Here is a 19879-nt window from a genome sequence, read left to right on the forward strand (position 1 = left end):
CCGAATACTCGAACTTTGTCTCTTTCAGCACCAGAATATAAGATCCAGAAACCATTTTCAGGAAATTCTCCAAGTTATTAGGAGACCCTCGAAGCTAAAACTGCAGACTCATTTTTGAATGTTTTTTAATCTAATTTTTCCTAATTTTTCAATTCATTCCTTGCCACATGGGATTGTTGACATGAACTCAAACTTGTCACATGAGATTTGTCAAATAGACATTCGACTAATTTACCTATTTAATCTAAAAATTATTTAGTTTGTTTACCGTTGTAATGTGTGAGTAAGACTAAATGAAGTTACATAAATTTATTTATAGAGTGTAACACTTTCTCCACATTCTCCTTTTCTCTCTCATTTCTAGTTTGTACACATTAGAAAACAAATCCTTCTTTCACTTAACACCATTTCACTCACTCACACACTCTTCGAATCTAATCTTAGAGAAAAACTATCATTTCTCTTCAACCACCGTCGCCGATGGCGCTATCGGCTTCCGACGTTGCAGCCATGTACTCGCTGCTTTCGAATTCCATGAGTACCGATCACCGTCTCCGCGGTCCGGCGGAGGACGCGCTCGCCCAATCGGAGTCCAGGCCTGGCTTCTGCTCCTGCCTCCTCGTAACGTTTCTCTCTCTCTCTCTTAGGGTTCCGATGAAGTTTGCATTGCGCTTAGTGTTTCGTTTTTGAGGTTTTGGCTTTTCTGTAAATGGAACTGCAGGAAGTGATTACCGCGAAGGATTTGGGGTCGCAGACGGATGTGCGCATGATGGCCACCGTGTATTTCAAGAACAGCGTCAACCGCTACTGGCGCCACCGCCGCAATTCCTCGTAAGCGCTTCTGAGTTTCGTTCTTAGGGAGAGTGTTTGTTTCTGTTGCTTTCTCGGCAGAAAATACAAAATGAAATGAAAAACAAATGTATAATCGAAATGCTGCTGAGAGGTCCTTTTTTTATTGGTTTTTAGTGTTGATAGCTGAGTTGCAAAGTTGTTTTTGTGTGAAAATCTAGCTTAAGCACACATGCAACAATATGCGGAGAGTAATGTCGCTTTTTTGAATGTGTTTTTCTTCGTTTTGTTCAGTGGAATTAGCAATGAGGAGAAAATGCACCTGAGGCAGAAGTTGTTGATGTACTTGAGAGAAGAGAATGATCAGGTTCTTTTGTTTTTCTTTCTTTTAGTGGCTGTGTTGTATGTCTTGTGGGCGCGCAGTGCTTATTAGTGATTACGTACTTGGCGACTGTTTGGAGTGTTATCTTGTTACTGTTACTATTTTCTCATTGCCAAGCTGTTTAGTTACTTGGGTCCCAGAAATGGTCTTTTTTGTTCGGTGATGGGTTGATTGGTTCATAACCCATGTTGTTCAATTTGCATGGGTTACAAGTTGTGACCCTTTCCATTGTGACGGACTTTCTGATCTTAGATACTTTGTCATGGGGATATGGGTCATGGTTTTGGTTAGACTTAATGGTAAATGATATTAGCCATCCTTCACCCCAGCATGCATTTCAAATGTTTTTAGTATTTTATTTTTATTGGCTATGCTTGTGAATTGTGATGAGTTGTAGATATTTACTGCTTCTATCCCCTTTCACTTTTTAAAACGCAGATAGCTCTGATGCTGGCGGTGCTCATCTCCAGAATCGCCCGCAGTGATTATCCCTAAGAATGGTACTTTTGATATTTATTTCTTTGGTTTTCAGGAATATTTAATGTGTCCACAATACTGCAATTGAAATTTCACCCATCCTACTTTTTACTTCTCTCTTTCATTGTTCATTTTGGTTCACTATTTATCTTGAACTCCCATGGCAATATGTTTTGTCTAACGGATTTTAATTTCCTACGCAATTCATACCTTACAAAGTGATTTGTCTAAATTGTCTTTAATACATTAATATCCAACATGCATGGTTTTTTGCTGCAAACATGTTATAAGCTGTCTTAATGTTTGGCTTCTATGCATTTTTCTGTTTTTAACATTCTTCTTAAAGCTAGTACTATATATTGATATGCTAATTTAATGACTCCTCAGGCCAGACATCTTTTTGGTTTTATCACAACAAATTCAATCAGCAGATGTTCTTGCTTCCCATCGAATCTTTTTGATTCTATTTAGGACCTTAAAGGAGTTGTCCACAAAACGCCTTACATCAGACCAACGCAACTTTGCAGAGGTGCAATCCTTTCTGTTATTCTTTTTTTGTTTAGTATTGCTTTCAACTGTCTAAATCTTTGCCTTTATGCTGTACATTGACAACTTACAAAATGTTTTCAGTCATTATTGGAACATCATGCAAACCTCATTAATAATCTTGTCTTTATTGTTCTTTGGAGAAAAAAATCTTCTATATAAAAGAAAACCTTGTTTAAACAGATTTGCTGTCTGCATAGTGAAGAGATCTTGACTACAGATATACATATACAAAGTCACAAATATGGATGACTTTTTTCATAATATTTTTTAACTTGTTCTTACAAGGGTAGCAAGGAGGTTCTATCAGTGAGTTGTTGGAAACTTGGATGTAGGTATTTGAAGGCTTTATGGCTCGATACATTAAACTTTTGAGGAGGCAGTATCGCCACTCTCCCTTAAAAGGTTGTCCCAACTATCTTAGTAGTTAAGGTCTATAGGGGTAGCTTAATTTGTTTTTTCGTTCTGGAAGGGATGTCTATCACTCAACCTAGTGTGTTCTTCAATTTTAGGCATATCAGCATGGGAGTATGTCTCATTGCCTTTTGTGAGTCATTTTTTAATTTCAACCATTAAGTTAATAATTGAGTGGATTGTGGTAGATTAAGAGGAACTTTAATTACAATAATTTAACCCTGTCAAGAGGGTGGTGAACTTAATATAGATAAGAGGAATATCAGTAAAGGAGGATATGTAGCATTGAGTAGAGGCAGGTGCTTGGGTCCAATATATTGCAATGTTTGTATGTCCTAGTTGGTCTCTATCTATATCTACTACATTAGCTAAGATAAAAACATTTGATGCCGCTGTCAAATTAAGTTTGTCACTGCTCAATACTAACATCGCCAAGGATAACTGTTCTTTCGTAATGATAAAGAGCCAGAATGAATTGCTATAAGTTGTATTGAAATCCATTATCTTTTTATGTTTGGTACTTCATTCTTAATTTTTTCAGTGGTTGCTCTTATCTAACCTTATGAAATACATATGGTCTAGCATTAGGCTCTGTTGGGGTTTATATTGTATTCCACTTTATCGTTTCTCCCTATTTTTTGAATCTTTACCTTTCTGTCTCAAAATTCTGCATCTGATTGACGTAGTACTTATACAATAAGATTACTGTTTAGTACCTGTGCATGGCTTAGAAAATATAATATATTCAAATATTCAACTGATTTGTTTGGCAGATATCATCCCATTTCTTTGATTATAGCTGGCGCCTTTGGCAAAGTGATATGCAGACAATACTGCATGGTTTCTCATCTCTTTCTCAAAGCTGTAATCTAAATGCTGAAGATCAGCCTCATGAACTTTATCTTACATGTGAGCGATGGCTGTTATGTTCGAAGATTGTTCGGCAATTAATTATTTCTGGATTTCAAAGTGATTCAAAGTGTTTTCAGGTAATTGTCTATCTATCTCTTGTTTTAATTCTCTATGACGATTTCTGTGTCTTGAAGTTTAGCACCCTTTTCAAATTGATAAATTTAAAATTTAAGGTATTGGGCCATATATTACTATTATGTAGGAGGTTCGGCCAGTCAAGGAAGTCTCACCTGTGCTCTTGAGTGCCATTCAATCACTCCTTCCATACTGTGAGATTTCTATTTCTTGTGTATATATGTTCATCCTCGTGTAAGTTAGTACAAATAACTGTTATAAACGTTTGTAAAATCAAAATGAAAACATTAAGAATCATTTGGTTCCTGGACAAGAGTCGTTCCCTCATAGCATGCTACATATAAGCATGCCAAGTTACAGTTTTGTAGAATGATAATTTGTAATGCAGACTTCACTTTATATTTTTAGCTGGGATTTTGATGATCCAAACATAGTGTGAATAAATTTTCATTTAATTGGTATACAAACTTATGAGGGCGAGCCCTGGTGCAGCGGTAAAGTTGTGCCTTGGTGACTTGTTGGTCATGGGTTCGAATCCGGAAACAGCCTCTTTGCATATGCAAGGGTAAGGTTGCGTACAACATCCCTCCCCCATACCTTCGCATAGCGAAGAGCCTCTGGGCAATGGGGTACGAAGTTTTTTTTGGTATACAAACTTATGGAGGTGTAATGGAAGATTTGTACCATAGGCCCACTGTGTCTCCACACACTCTTTAACTTCGGATTGAATGTATTTAGGCACACCTTATAGTTGGATGATTTGTTCTTAGGGACAGTCCAAACATGCTTTAATGCATCATTTTGCCAGAAGTTGGATGATATAATCTTAGTTGGTGAATCTGGAGGAGTAAGTTTTAAACTTGAGTTGTGGAGAGAATGTCACACATAGTAGTCAATCTGGCTGGATGAAATGGAGAAAATTTGAGCATAACTTTTTATTTGGAATGTGTCTATCAAACTCAAAGGAAAATTCTCCTCGACAGCTGCAAGACCAACAATACTCTATGGTCGTGGATATTGCATAGTGAAGGGCCAAGACAACAAAAAATAGAAAATAAATTGCAAAGTTAAAAATACTGAGGTAGATAGTGGATATACATGAAAAAAATAAAATAAGGAGTGAATGACCCTTAAAATGATGTTTATGTAAAGCACAGTGGGCAAATTCATTGACTACCTTTTCTTTAATCTTTGGCTATGGCTTTGTAGCTTTGAATATTTAACACATCTTTATGACAATGTTTGTGTTTCTTAATCTATCTTTATCTTTCAGTACCCAGGACTGTAGTACATTAGTTTTTGTTTTTCTCATTTTTTTTGCAAATAATAAACACTATCTATATGCTATGTGATGAGATGCTTTGCTAAAGATTTGAACCTTTAAATTCTAATATTTCCTTCCCTAGTCAGACTACAATCTACAATGTCTAGTTCTCATATAGTGCAAAGAAAAAGAAAACATAAATATTATTTTTTTTCCTTTTATTCTTACAAGACATTTTGGTTGTTTGCAGATTCGTCTTTTCAAAAACAATATCCTAAATTTTAGGACTTTGTAAAGAGGGCATGTACCAAATTGATGAAAATTTTAGTTGCCTTTCAGGGTAGACATCCATACTCATTTGGTGATAAATTTGTTCTTTCATCGGTCTTGGACTTCTGTTTGAATAGGATAACAGATCCTGATCCATATCTGTTGTCATTTGAGCAATTTCTCATTCAGTGTATGGTGATGATTAAAAATATTCTGGAATGTAAGGAGTACAAGCCAAGTCTTACTGGTAGGGTGATGGACGAAAATGGAGTTACACTGGAGCTGATGAAGAAAAACATTTCCAGTGCGGTTGGTGGTGTTTTAACTTCCCTTCTTCCCACTGAACGGATAGTCCACTTGTGTAATGTGTTGATATCGAGGTATTCACTTTGCAACCACTTCTTGACTTGCTTATTTTAATTGTATTTGTCTGTTTTCTAAGCTGAGTGAGGCCTAAAGGTATGCTATGTGTTTATAAATGTTAAGTTTTATGCAAATAGAGTCAAATTAGAAAAAGGAGTTGTTCCAAGCTATTTGATTTCTCTAAATCAGTGAAGGAGATCCCTTGCCAAGTAGTCATTATTTAGAGGTTCCTTTTGTTTTTTCTAGATTGAGTAGTATTGTGTGTGTGTGTGTTTTAATTGGACAGCTTCCTGTGAATGGAGCTGAACATATTTAGGAAATCAATCAGTATTTGTAAGGTACATAAGAGTCTAAATTTTTTTAGGATAACTCTTCCTCAGATCATTAAATTGTTATGAATAAGGAGGCTAAATAGATGGGATTTGAATAATCAATACAAGTCATTATTTTAAATATAGTCTTGGAAATAAAACATGTAGAAATCTTTGGAAATTTATGTCTACCCTGCTGCCTCAGAGAATCTTATGATACTGAGTATTAGAGTATGTATGTGGCAAAATAGTAGCAATATTGCAAAACCAAAGCTGTTGCTTTCAACTTCAAGTTCTGGAAAATATGTGATAGCAAGCAAGTTCTGGGATTTTTCTGTATCATTTGAGTATATACTCATGTCTGCATGCTTGTATGTATTTTACTGAGCTGTGAGCAATATCTCAAGGTGTTAATGCAGGTTTTAAATTCACTGATTACTAATTACGAAATATACAATTAAACTTCTTTTTTCTTATATTTTGGAGGTGATGAGCTTCTGTTATTCAACTATATGATTGTAATTTGCTTTGAGACTTAGTGATATTTCTCCTTATGATTATGCACTCTATTACCAGACTAATGTCTTTATCTTTCAACAGGTATTTTGTTCTGACAGCAAGTGATTTGGAAGAGTGGTATCGTAACCCTGAGTCTTTTCACCATGAGCAGGATATGGTTCAGTGGACAGAAAAATTGAGGCCATGTGCTGAAGCTTTGTACATTGTATTATTTGAAACTAATAGCCAAGTAGGTGCCATTTAAACATCACATTATCATGTTTGTTCTCTTTTCGAGATATTTCAATCATTGACTGTGTTGACTATAGATTAATATGGGTGTGGTTGTGACTGTTATTTTTAGTTGCTAGGTCCTGTTGTGGTCTTTCTTCTTCAAGAGTCTATGAATAATTGTCCAACTTCAGTGGCGGAAATTACTCCTGCATTGCTTCTTAAAGATGCTGCTTATGGTGCTACTGCTTATGTTTATTATGAACTCTCAAACTACTTGAGTTTTAAAGACTGGTAAGTTCATAGCTACTATGCTTTATTGACGTAAGTTATCCATATTTCGATCTTGCCATTCCTAAAAATTGAAGATCGTTTAATTTTGTTGTGTCTGGACTTTGGTAACCCTAAGAAATCACAGCCACCCACTGGTAATGGAACTCTGTACAAAGTTTCATCTGTGATAAGTTACAATCCCCTGATCACTTATTTCAAACATCTGACTGCATTTCCCAACCGAAATGGAATAATGCCACAACCAGTTATTTTCCTTCTTATCAAACCCTTGAAAATAGAAACTGATCAAACAAATTAGGACACCCAAATCTCATTCTCAACAAAAGTAAGTTTGTTCCAAGATAATCTAACAGCTACACTGGAAAAATGAGTGAGACACGGTTTCAATGTCAGATCTACACATAAAACACATATTAGGGGAGCTATATGAGGCAATCTAACTTGCAACAAGTCACTAGAGGTAACTTATTCGATGGTTCAGATTTATGTTTCTTTAACGTATTAACTATCAAAATATTTTTTTGATATTGGACCCTTCTTTTGTTTGGCTGTCACTGGATTTTAAAGCACTCTGACTATTAATCATTCATTTGCAGGTTTAATGGTGCTTTATCACTCGAACTCTCAAATGAACATCCAAATTTGCGTATCATTCATCGTAAAGTTGCTATAATTTTGGGGCAGTGGGTTTCTGAGGTATATAATTTATTGAGTTGCTTTGTGAATAAACTTCAAAATTTTCACAGTTCAATTTTATTAAAAGATTTGATGAGAAGCTTTCTTAGTTTCTTTCATGTCCCAAGTGTTGTAAAATTCAAAACCTATATTTCTGTGTTGGTTTAGTAAAGGTTTATGACAGTAAAATAACTCATTTTTCTCTTAATCCATCTAAAACCTTCACACAAGGAAAAGTCATTTGTATTCACTTTAGTCATTATGTCTCTTCTATCCTTAACAGATCAAAGATGATACAAAAAGGCCCGTATACTGTGCATTAATCAGATTGTTACAGGACAAAGATTTATCTGTCCGGGTATGTTACATAGACATGTATAATGTATTCTTGTTATCATTACTTATGTTTCTCTGCTAGTTCAACATATCCTTCTTTATCTTGTTTCGAACTAACCATGTGAATATATATTTTTTAGCTGGCAGCATGTCGATCCCTATGCTTGCATATTGAAGATGCAAACTTTTCAGAGAGGGAGTATGTTGATCTTCTTCCTATTTGTTGGGATTCATGTTTTAAGTTGTTTGAGGATGTTCGGGAATTTGATTCAAAGGTAAATACTAATGCTTGGGAACTTTTTCCTTCTTGATGGAAAAATAAATTCTTTTAGACACTATTGAAAAGGTGTAATGTAGGGTACCGAGGAAATAATTCGTCTTGGTTGGGAGTTTAAAATTCACGGACCTAGCCTGTCATGTGACCCCACCCAAATAGCCTGCACTGGCAAGCAATTTTCAAGGACATTTGTGGTGAATGCAGAGGGTTGTGTAGTGTACTAAATCTCACACTAAGGTTGTAAAACCTCAGCAACAGTGAGGAATTGGGTCTATTGGGATTACAGTTTGGGTGCTAATTGGCTATTGCTTAAAATATGCATTTACAATAGTGAACTTTCTTCGTTTTTCCCTTGGATGAATGTAGCAAGTAGGTCGTAGTTCACTGTAGTTTAGATACATTAACTTCTGTATCCATTTTTGGTTGATCCCAATGACATCATTTGATCCATGCAACCAGCATGGACGTTACTGTTGACTAGCTGGTATGGATCAAACACTGTTTGACCTCCCTTTTAATTTGCAAGTTATGGACAGGGTTTTGGAGCTTTTTTGTTATCAGTTAGTTGCTAAAGACTAGTATCTTGCCTAAGGCAGCTGAGAGGTGTGCCTCACAAGAGGGGCATCACACCTCAACCTCTAAGTGCCTTTGACTACACAGGCACATTACATTTTCTTCCATGTTACTGAAATTTATCTGCATGACAAGAGCAAACATATATTGTGTAAATTATAACCTGAAACTGAATTTTCGTTCAACATTTGATCCTATTAGTGAACTGTTCATCTTCTTTAAATATTTCTTCAGGTTCAGATTTTGAATTTGATCTCTATCCTTATTGGACATGTTAGTGAAGTTATTCCATTTGCAAACAAGTTGGTGCAGTTTTTTCAGAAGGTAACACAAGAAATATCCAGACTTTTTCTTTTATTTTGTTTACTAACCTTTGTATTTTAATACTTGAATAACTTGATTAGGTTCAGTGAAAGAAAAAGGTGCATTTTTTTTTCTTTTTCAGTAAATTGTGAATCAGTTTCTTTAATAGAAAATAGGTATGGCATGAGTAAATAAATCAACTCATTAATGATGCTCTGATTTGTATTTTAATTTGCTGCTGAAGCTAAAAATTTGTGAGATGACATGCCACACATAATATGGATGAGTTATTCAGAATAAATTTAGGGTCAATTTGATACGCACATCATGGTTATTAAATCGGGAATCAAATCGTGAATAGGCTTATTTTCCAGATCACAAATCAAAGCATATCTTGAATTATGAGATTCTTGTTATTAATGAAAAATAGCAATTAGAATTTTGGTTTAGGCTTAATTCAACCCCACAAAATTGGCGTATAAGGTGAGGATTTCCCTATACTTATATATACACTACTTTGGCTAATCACTAGTCGATGTGGAATCTTCAACAGCCCCCCTCATGAATGTGAAATTTGTAGGATTGAATATTTGCGGTGGTCCAGTAAAGGCCTGATAGCAGGTTTCCCAACAGGCCCAAAAATAATTGCTAGGATAGGCTTTGAGACCAAATTAGAATTTGGGTTTAGGCCTAATTCAACCCCCCAAAACTGACTTGTAAGGTGAGCATTGCCTTGTACTTGTATACATTATTTTAGCCTTATCACTAGTCAATGTGTAATCTTCAACAAATTTGGGGAATCAAATCGTGAATGGGAGGGCTTATTCTCCAGATCACAAGTCAAAGTACATCGAGTTATGAGCTTCTTAATCAATAATGAAAAATTGCTTATATTTTTCACTTAACGAAAGATTACAAATGTCTAGATATTATCATTTTAAAGTCAAATAACTCCTGACATAATTGACAAATTTAAATGTATAAACTTGAGAATATAGCTATTAGCTAACATGTAATGAGCCACTGGACTACACATACTCAGCCTATTACTCAGCATGCAGAACACATAAAGCACAGAACCACCACAAAGCACTGCAGCAGAGAGCGAGATGACAATGAAAGATGAGATAGAGGATCAGCATTAGGGAGAGAGGCAGAGGGTGGGGTGCACTGGAACAAGGTAGATTTTCCTAAAGAAGGGCAGCAGACCAAACAGTTTGACACATTCCATCTGCCTTCATTAAAAAATGAAAAATATTTTGAAAATAAGAATTTAAGATTGGTCTTTCTTTAATGAGGCAGACTATTTGTGTAGTCTTTCTCTTCCATTTTCAGAAAAGGAAGTGTAATAAAATAAAAATAGCTTGATGAATAGGATCACAGGAACTCAAGTAAGAAGTTTTCTAAGCTGTATGATTAATTTTATTTAATTTTATGATTCAACTGATTCTGGCTTACCTGAATCACTTGCCAAAGGATATAGAATAAATTGTTTTGGATGGTAGATAAAAATATGTTAACATGTTAATCACATTTTTGTTTAGGTCTTACCCTGCAAGTTACATATCAGAGTAGCTTAGTTAACTCCCCGACTAATCAAAATGGAATTTGTCTTCTTTCTATTGCTTTTGTTATGGCAAGGTCTGGGAGGAGTATTCTGGTGAAAGTCTGCTGCAGATACAGCTTCTTGTTGCCCTGAGAAACTTTGTGGTTGCACTTGGTTACCAGTCACCCATTTGCTACAATATACTACTGCCAATTCTGGAGAATGGAATTGATATTAATAGTCCAGATGAACTCAATCTCCTAGAAGATAGCATGCTGGTAATCCTGCTGTCTTTTTTTACTAATTAGATGGTACTATTGTTGTGAAGAATATATCATGAAAATTCAACTGGATAACCTTTCAGTTATGGGAGGCCACACTTTCTCATGCTCCATCAATGGTGCCTCAATTGTTACAATATTTTTCACGCCTTGTGGAGATTATGGAAAGAAATTTTGACCATTTACAGGTTAGACCTAGCCATGCTCTAATAAATTTTCGATTTACTATTTACTCATGCTCTCTGTATTCAAGAGAAAGACAGTGATTGTTTGTGACACTAGGATGAAGTAGTCTTTATAAAAGTTTCAGTGTGCACGATTACTGGATTGTGACAACTATATCACGTGTACTTGTGTTTATATGATGTGCATAATATTTTTGAATTAATGACACTAATAGGGAAACTGTTCTTGGATATGTACTAGAAAAATGGACTTAGTGTAATCTATATATGGATTATGGAAGGAGAATCAATGTAGTTTTCTTTAGCTGGGTTTCAGATAAGTCAACAATTATCAAATTTGTGAAAAGTGTAATCATTCAGTTTTGAATTTGATGGAGGTATCAAAATTTCAGACAATGGCATCCCACTGCTTTGTGCTGTATTTATCAGCTTCATAACTTTGTTGGGCTTATGATCATTATCATGGTTAAATATTCTTGCTGGTTTAGTTAGTGCCCATCTACCCCTAACAGTCAGTTGGGGACCTGATTTTAATATCTTTGTGATATTTTTATATTCATTATCTTTATCTGAAGTACAGGTTGCTATGAACATAATTGAAGATTACATAATTTTGGGTGGAAATGACTTTCTGAGCATGCATGCAACAAATATTGCTAAAATTCTTGATTTGGTTATTGGAAATGTCAATGACAAAGGCATTCTTTCAGTTCTTCCTGTGATTGATATCTTAATACAGGTATGTCATTCCAAATTTGTCAATTTTTAAAACTAACAATGATGGATATGAACTGCTGGGACTTTTGGTATATGATGAGGCCTCCTGTTGAGAGTTATAGGTTTAGCCAACAGTAATAGCATTGAGCATATCATTGATATTTGATAGAATGCAATAGAATACTCTAACGTCTAACCTAATACCTTTATTCATACTACTTACTAGGTCTGTTAGTACAACCTCAACTGCTCAAACATATTATTTTAACAATACTAGGAACCTAATAATGCTGATATCTTCTATCTCCTTTTTTCCTCCTCTTCTCCCTAAGCTTTTGTTTGAATTTGGATTAAGTGCTTTCATAGGTCCTACCTTCATTAGCATCTTGAGATTAACTTATTAACCTTCTGAGGCATTAGGCATTTTTATTTTTGGACCATTATGATCATGTAGGACACTAAGTGGGCTGATAGTTTTGCTTGATTTTCATATATATTTTAAAAATCTTCAAAAACAGTATTCTCATTTGATTTTGCCTCTTTACAGTGTTTCCCCATGGAAGTGCTGCCACTTATTAGCAGTACTTTACAAGTAAGTCTGTTATAAGACTTGAAGCTTGAATATGTGAGAAATAAAAACTGTTCACTCACTCACTTGCTTTATTACATTCAAATAATACATATATATATACATCAAAAAGGGATAGAGACAGCTTGACAAGACAAGCCATACTGCTGTCTTCTACCACAAGCTAAGTAGGAGACTAGGGAAGCTAAAAACAAAATCTATCAAAAGATACACATAATTATAACACTCCCCCTCAAGCTGGAGCATATAAATCATATGCACCAAGCTTGGAACATATAAACTGAATCTTAGGCCCCCTTAAAGACTTAGTCAAAATATCAGCTGGCTGATCATTAGAATTAATGAACTCAGTGGCAATCTCTTTGGACAGTAGCTTTTCTCGAATAAAGTGACAGTCAATCTCTATGTGCTTGGTCCTCTCATGGAAGACTGGGTTTGAAGCAATGTGAAGAGCAGCCTGATTATCACAATATAACTTCATTTGCACCACTTTGCAGAATTTCAACTCTTCAAGAATTTGTTTAACCCACATAAGTTCACATGTAACCATAGCCATAGATCTGTATTCAGCCTCTGCACTAGATCGAGCAACAACAACTTGCTTCTTACTTTTCCAACAGATAACATTTCCTCCAATAGAGACGCAGTATCCTGATGTGGATCTCCTATCCATGGGACAGCCAGCCCAATCTGCATCACAATACCCAGATATTTGTGTGTTACCTTTGTCTTCATAAAGCAGTCCTTGTCCCGGAGCTCTCTTTATATATCTAAGAATACGTGTAACAGCATTCCAATGATCAGCACGGGGATTTTGCATAAACTGGCTAACTACTCCAACAGCAAAGGAAATATCAGGTCTTGTAATAGTGAGATAAATTAGTTTTCCCACAAGTCTCCTATATCTTTCGGGGTCATGATAGATTTCACCTTGATCTGCCATGAGCTTCAGATTAGGATCCATAGGGCTATCAACAGGTCTACAATTCTGCATGCTTGTCTCCTCCAAAATGTCAAGAGCATACTTTCTCTGTGAGATCACAACACCATCTCCTGATTGAGCCACCTCAATACCAAGAAAGTACTTCAAATACCCTAGGTCTTTGGTCTGGAAATGACTGAATAAGTGCTCCTTTAGCTGGACAATCTTAGTAGCATCATTCCCTGTAATCACTATATCATCAACATATACTATCAAATAAACACATTTCCCAGGGGATGAATGACAATAAAAAAACAGAATGATCGGCTTCACTTCGTTTCAACCCAAAGAGTTGAACAATATGACTGAATTTACCAAACCAAGCCCGAGGGGATTGCTTCAACCCATAGAGGGATCGACGCAGCTTACACACAAGACCATACTCCCCCTGAGCAACAAACCCAGGAGGTTGCTCCATGTAGATCTCTTCCTCAAGGTCACCATGAAGAAATGCATTTTTAATATCAAGCTGATGGAGAGGCCAATGACGCATGGCAGCCATAGCAAGGAACAGACGGACAGTAGTGATCTTAGCGACTGGAGAGAAAGTGTCACAATAATCAAGGCCATATACCTGAGTATAACCTTTAGCCACTAAGCGAGCCTTAAGTCGATCAATCTCACCATTAGGCCCAACTTTAACTGTATAAACCCATCTGCAACCCACAGCCTTCTTGCCAGGAGGAAGGGAAACAAGTTCCCAAGTACCACTATGTTCAAGAGCCTGCATTTCATCAATCATAGCCTGTCGCCATCCAGGATGACTCAGTGCCTCATGAATATTAGAAGGGACAGAATGCGAAGATAGAGAGAAAACAAAAGAAGAATATGAAGGAGACAAACGATGATAGCTTAGAAAGTTATAGATAGGATGAGGATTACGAGAGGATCTAGTACCTTTGCGGATGGCAATGGGCCAGTCTGAATCAGAGGGATGAGAAGTAGCAGGATCCATGGCTTGAGGATTGATTGAAGAAGGATGAGAATCAAGAGGAGAAGCTTCAGATACTGTAGAACCAACTGGCTGTGTCCTGCGTTGATATGTAAGAAGAGGTGGAGGAGCAACTTCAGGTGGATGTGGTGGAGAAGATGGAACTTCACTAACATCTTGGTTTAAGGTACCTAGAGGACATGGAGAGGGAATCGGAAGAACATTTTGGATGGAAGAAGAATAGTCCGTAGATGATGGAAAGAAAGGTGTGTCTTCAAAGAAGGTTACATCTGCAGACATATAGTATCGCCTGGTAGGTGGAGAGTAGCATTTGTAACCCTTTTGAAGACGAGAATAACCTAAAAAGACACACTTGATTGCTCGGGCAGAAAGTTTATCTAAACCAGGGGAGAGATTATGGACAAAACAAGTACAACCAAACACTTTGGGTGGAACATGGAATAAGTGATCATGAGGAAAAATGATTGAGTGAGCACCGCATTCTGTTGATTAAGAAATTTGATTCTTAAGAGAAGAAGAAGAAGGCATTCTGTTGATTAAGAAACAAGCAGTGAGCACCGCATCCCCCCAATGGTGTGAAGGAACATGAGAAGCGAACATTAGTGATCGTGCGGTGTCAAGGAGATGACGATTTTTCCTTTCTGCTATACCATTTTGCTGTGGTGTATGAGGACATGTAGATTGATGCAGAATGCCTTTTGAAGATAATAAAGAAGAGAAATCATGAGAGAAATACTCTTTGGCATTATCACTTCTGAAAATCTTAATTGTTTTTCCAAATTGGTTTTCAATTTCATTGAGAAAGGACATGAAGATAGGCAAAAGTTCAGATCTGTCTTTCATTAAATAAACCCAAGTACATCTAGAGAATTCATCAATAAAAGTTACAAAATATCGAAAACCAAAAGATGTAACACGGCTTGGTCCCCAAATATCAGAATGAATGGTAGAGAAAGCTGAATTACATCTTTGAACAGTTTGTGGAAATGATGACCTAACATGTTTTCCTAGTTGACAAGATTCACATTCTAAGACTCGAAGATTCTTCAGACTAGGGATCATCAATTTTAGTTTTGGTAGACTTGGGTGACCTAGACGATCATGCAAAAGTTTGGGATTTGAAGTTGCTGAACAGGAGACAGACAAGTTGGACTTCATGTAGTAAAGTCCTCGTGATTCATGTCCTTCTCCAATCAGTCGACCCGTGCCATGTTCCTGGATAACAAAAGAATTAGCGGTAAAGGTTACTGAGCAATTTAATGAACGAGTTAACTGACTCAATGAAATTAAATTATAGGGACATTGTGGAATAAACAAAACAGAGTCCAACTTCAATGAGGAAGATAAAGATACTTGACCACTTCCTTGAGCTGCAACTTTGGAACCATTAGCTACAGTGACAAGATGAGGAATTTTTGGAAAAGAAATGGATGTAAAAGAGGACTTATTACCAGAAATATGATCAGAGGCACCTGAATCAAGTATCCAAGGACTGAGACCGTCAATAGATTGAGAAATACATGCTGTTGAATAACATGGTACAGAGGAAGATGAAGCCTGGTTGCTGGATTTCTCGGATTTCAGCTTTAGATACTCCTGATACTCTGTATCAGAGAACTTAGGCTCTGATTTTTCGGTCTGAGTTACCTGAGCTACTTTGTCAGGGAAGCCATGCAGGGAATAACAATTCTCTTGAGTGTGACCCATCCTCTTGCAATATGTGCATTGAGGACGTCCACTCCTTCCACCACGACCTCCTCTATTGTTGCGACCTCCCCCTCTTCCACGAGATGCAGCCATAGCTGATGTTTCCACACTTTCAGCTAAATTTTCTTCTTTCAAGGCTTGAGGCACGCGAAGAAGTCTAGTAATGAGGGAGTCCATTGACGGGACTTGGTCACCTGCAAGAATTTGATCACGCACATGATCAAAATCTGAATGTAGACTTCTCAAGATAAGGACCATGTAGAACTTGTCCAGCTTCCTATTCACTTCCTCCAACGATTTTGCTGCAAGAAATCTCTTCAGTTCTTCCACTGCTGCTCTAGCTTTCCCTACATGCGCAATCATATCATGGCTGGTTTGTTTGAGAGCAGCAACTTTCTGGGTTGCATCAAACAAACTTTGAATGTCGTTGGCAAATATCTCTTGTGCTTTCTTCCAAAAAGAGCAACATGTTTTGAATGATCTAAGGATCTCCAAAACATCCGGTTCAACAGATTGCCATAGCACTGCACACAACTGAAAATCCAGCTTTTCCCATTCAGCTCTCTTGTCATTCGGAACAGCATCAACTCCCTTTTCCAAGTGATCATGATATCCTTGGCCGAGAAACCATAACTCCACGGAAGCAGACCAAGACATATAGTTTTTCCAGTTGAGTTTGGCAGTAGTAATGGTGGGAGTTCCAGAGAATGAAAAAACAGGACCAGAAGACGGCATTTTTGTCAAGGAAAAACAAAAAACCTAACGGAGTAGAGAGGAGGAAGCACAAAATGACATGTAAACACTGCACTAGAGGCTGGAACGAAAACAGGGGAAGACGGCGCTCCGTTTGAGACAAGTCCGGCGCGATTCCGGTGGCCGGAGGTCGGCGCGTGGGCTTCACGCGCCGGGAAGAGGCGCTGCTGTAGAGCGGCGCGTGGCGGCGCGTGGCGGCGAATCTGGCCACGCGGTTTGCGGGGTTGTGTCGCGCTCCTCGAGGCGCACAAAACCCTGAACTCGCTGGCGAATTTGACGGCGGCGGCGGCGGCGGCGACGGACGGCGGCGGCGGCGGACGGCGGACAGCGGCGGCGACGATGGTGGCCGGAGAACCAGCTCTAATACCAACTTGAAGCTTGAATATGTGAGAAATAAAAACTGTTCACTCACTCACTTGCTTTATTACATTCAAATAATACATATATATATACATCAAAAAGGGATAGAGACAGCTTGACAAGACAAGCCATACTGCTGTCTTCTACCACAAGCTAAGTAGGAGACTAGGGAAGCTAAAAACAAAATCTATCAAAAGATACACATAATTATAACAATAAGCTCATAAGATATCATAGTAAATCAAACTATGTGTTGTTCAACTAATGTTTCATAGTTCACAGTGTAGAGAATTTTTTTGGAGCCCTTGAATTTTTTTATTGCAGAAGTTAATTGTAGGATGTTTGAGTGGAGGAGATGATCACAATCCTTCTAAAACATCTGTTAAAGCATCTTCTGCTGCCATCCTGGCTAGGCTTTTAGTGATGAATACAAATTCACTTGCCCAATTAGCATCAGATCCATCAACTTCTCAACTGCTTCAGACAGCATCCATCCCAGTTCAAGAAAATATACTTCTTTGTCTGGTTGACATTTGGGTTGACAAGGTCGGTGTGGCTATGCTTTAGAGACAGTGTTTTCAGTCAGCATTTAGTCATTTCTTAAAATCAATATCTAACTAAGTTTTCAGTCAACATTTAGTTGTTAAGGGTAAATGTGTCATCTTGGCCAATTTAATGTTGTATCCTTTATTGTGAATTTATGTATACAAGTTTTTCCAGGTAGATAATGTTTCTTCCATCCAGAAGAAGACAATTGGCTTAGCCCTCTCAATAATTCTGACATCAAGACTGCCTCAAGTACTTGACAAACTGGATCAAATTTTGAGGTACTAATCTTTAAATATTATTCATTGTTTGCAAATAAGGAGTAAGTGACCCCTGTTTATGTTTTGATGTGCAGTGTTTGCACTAGTGTAATTCTGGGCAGAAATGATGACTTAACCGAGGAAGAGTCCAGGTTAGTTTTTTGTATTTATAGTCTTTTGGCATTTAGTATAGAGTAGTAGGTAGGAACCTTGGTTGATTCTTGATCTGGTTTCTTTGTGTTTTGTTTAATCTTATTAGAGATGTATTATAAATATCATTCATGTATTTTTGTTTAATAGCTTAAGTTGTTGCAATAATTGGTTATGGCAAGTCTATTATATATATTATAAGAGACTTGCCATAACCAACTATTGCAAAAGCTTAGTTCTGAAGGGAACTCTATGGTTTAGAAACTATAAGGGGGATATCCCTAGTTTTAGATGGCATTCAGTAATATTTTTAAAAATATAATTCTTCATGTCTATTTTTAATAACAGTGGTGACATGAGCTCCAGCACGTCTCCTGATGAGGGCACCATTCCTAGTAAAGAATTCAGAAAAAGACAGGTAACAAATCTATGAAAACTAGATGAAATTTTCATTTTTGAATGATGTACATCGTGAGAGTAACAAAGGAAGTGTTGCATTTATTTATTTTGTTGCTAGATCAAATTTTCAGACCGTATCAATCAGCTGTCTCTTGAGGACAGTGTGAGAGAAAATCTACAAAAATGTGCTTCTATTCATGGAGAATCATTTGATGCTGCAATGAGCAGTATGCATCCATCTGCATTTGCACAATTGGAGCAGGCGTTGAAGATCACATTTAATTTGAGCAGGCGTTGAAGATGGTGGTGCTATGTGCAGGCTCAGTTTTTGTGTTCATACATTGATACTTCTTATAGGGTATATTTCCTTTCTATGTCCACATACGTGGTTTTCTACTCCCCCTCGCTTTCTTTTACTATTTTTATTTTACTTTCCCTACCTACCAATTCCCTAATGTGTTAGGTTTTCTTTAACAATAATATAGGTCATTCTCTATTTTCATTAACCCGAGTGACACAATTGATGACACTTGACAGAATCAGTCATAGAGAATAACTTCCAAATTGTAGGCCGTATAAGATGTGACTTCCAAGAATAATATCAATGAACTTATGGGACAGTAAATCATTAGACTGAGAAGCATCTAGTTGTGTACTCATGATGATAATAATAGTAATAATAATAATAAAATGTTGGAAAGGATTGCCTGATCTTAATGGACCGGTTTGTTGTTTCCAGTTTCCATTTTTCCAACTCCTTTTCTTCTATTTTCCCATAGTAGTTTTATCTGGCCCAATGAGTGATCAAAATGAAGATCACTGATCATCATGCTTGAAGTTATATGTTGATTGAAATTACTGTGACTAACTTGTTCAAAAATTATGGATTATTGTAATTTGTGACTTCTTTAGTTGTATCTGACGTTAACAATATCTTTTTCTTTTTCAGGATGATATTGAAGTTTTATTACTTGGACTGGTGGTTTATGACTCACTTGTTTAAAATTGTTTCCAGGTCATGGTTTTCCTCCCATTATAATCATTTGTCTATGCCTGTTGGCAGCGCGAAACTCTGTACATAGGATGCTGTTCCTTTATTATCATATATAAAGGGGCAGTATTGAGTCCATAATGTTCATCATTTACTCTACTGAGAATGACAGGAAATGTGAGAAATGTTTATAGATGCTATTTTGGGCACATTGGGATGTGTAGTGCAAATTTTACCAAAAGTTCTTTGAATGCAGGTTTCACCCTTGGGAATACACATGCTTTTTCGTACATTCCTCAAACTACGTTGTACTGCGTTAAATCAAATGATAAGTTGATTCTAATGATAAGTAAATATTTTAAATGATAAGTGGTTAACTAAATTATTGATTTTACTGGTTGGGATAATTAGTTGATTCAAGGGATATATAAACAATAAATCATTACAAGAATCAAGTTTATTTATAATCGG

At 36.8% G+C, this 19879-nt stretch overlaps 1 pseudogene; it reads left to right on the forward strand.

The window, feature by feature from the left end:
- Positions 1-366: 366 nt before the first annotated feature.
- LOC114389400 lies at positions 367-19709 on the forward strand (annotated as a pseudogene).
- Positions 19710-19879: the final 170 nt, after the last annotated feature.

Source organism: Glycine soja, chromosome 16 (genome assembly GCF_004193775.1).
Source record: "Glycine soja cultivar W05 chromosome 16, ASM419377v2, whole genome shotgun sequence".
Lineage (NCBI taxonomy): Eukaryota > Viridiplantae > Streptophyta > Magnoliopsida > Fabales > Fabaceae > Glycine > Glycine soja.